The 1515-nt window shown below is 45.3% G+C and overlaps 1 pseudogene; it reads left to right on the top strand.

Moving 5' to 3' along the window:
- Positions 1-614: 614 nt before the first annotated feature.
- Positions 615-1301, top strand: LOC126074668 (RNA-binding protein PNO1-like; annotated as a pseudogene).
- The last annotated feature ends 214 nt before the right edge of the window (positions 1302-1515 follow it).

The raw sequence follows: 1515 nt of genomic DNA, 5'->3' as shown, positions 1-1515 counted from the left end.
GTCCACTATACCAAGCATGATGTCCTTCTCTAGTGACTGATCCCTCCTAATAACATGTCCAAAGTATGTGAGATGTAGTTCTCCATCCTTCCTTCTAAGGAGCACTCTGGGTGTACTTCTTCCAAAACAGATTTGTTTGTTCTTTTGGTAGTCCATGCTATAATCAATATTCTTCACCAACACTGCAATTCAAAGGCGTCAATTTTTCTTCAGTCTTCCTTGTTCACTGTCCTGCTTTCACATGCATATGAGGGGATTGAAACACCATGGCTTGGGTCAGGTGCACCTTAGTCCTCAAGGTGACATCTTTGATTTTCAACACTCTTATGCCCTCATGCATCTGCCAGTTTGTCACACTGTGGGGACTTGTGTGATGCTGTGATGCTGGAAGCTATGCTGGTGGTGTTCAAATACCAGCAGGGTCACCCATGGCAGACAGGTTTCAGCTGAGCTTCCAGACTAAGATCAACTAGGAAGAAGGACCCAGTGGTCCACTTCTGAAAAGAATTAGCCGGTAAGGTGGCACTGGCAGGGTCTGTCGGAGTAGGCCTGTGAGGTGCGGCTGCTCATGTGTTGGTAGGCGGAAGTGCCTGAGGGGCTGGAGATTCCTGGGGATGGAAGGCAAGATGGAGGCACAGGACACCCGGCTGAGCAGGGTTTCATCCATATCACTCACAAGCGTAGCCGGCAGGCGAAGAAATGGCAGGCTAAGCAGCTGTTGGCATCAGAGGGAGCGGAGACCTGGGTCACATGGACACTGAGGAAGCCCGCTCTTCCCACCCCTCTCCGGGGACAGGCTCCTGGGTGGGAAAGAAGAAATAGGGAAAATTCCACTCCCAGCTAACAGATACCCACCATTGAAAGAGAACTAGAAGATATTTACTCCTGTTGTAGAACATATGGGACTTCAGATACATTTTAACTTGAAATCCAGGAATGTAGAAATCAGGACTTGTAAAGAAACCAAGAGTGTTAGTACTCAGACAGAAGCAGGTCATTTTGTGAAAGCCTTTTTTCTGGGATTTCAGGTGGAGGATGCACCCACCCTCATCAGGTTGGACAGCTACTTCCTAGAGTCTTTTGAAATTACAGATGTTAAGCCTTTAAAAGGAAACCATCTCTCAAGGGCAGTTGGATGAACTGCTGGCAAAAGAAGAAAAACCAAATTCACCATAAAGGATGTGACAAGGACACGGATAGTTTTGGCTGATGTGAAAGTTCACATTCTTGGCTCTTTCCAAAATGCCATTTGTAACCTCATACTGGGAAATCCTCCATCGAAGGTTTATGGTAACATCTAGCAGAGCAACAGATTCTTTCTAATTTCAAATTAGAGACTCTTATCTTGTCTTTGGACTCTAGAGACAAAAACAGTACACTCTACAAATGGTCACAAGAAACCATGTGAAGAATTCTTCAGTCACTTTATAAAAGCCTCATTCCCCTTTTCCATTCTCAGCCAGAAGCAAAAACAGAAAAGTTTGATAATGTTTACACTCAACAGCTTTCAGGATC

This window comes from Elephas maximus, chromosome 4 (assembly GCF_024166365.1).
Source record: "Elephas maximus indicus isolate mEleMax1 chromosome 4, mEleMax1 primary haplotype, whole genome shotgun sequence".
In the NCBI taxonomy this organism is placed as follows: Eukaryota; Metazoa; Chordata; class Mammalia; order Proboscidea; family Elephantidae; genus Elephas; species Elephas maximus.
Note: the sequence above shows the minus strand (reverse complement) of the source record. Positions and strands in the feature narration are given on the sequence as shown.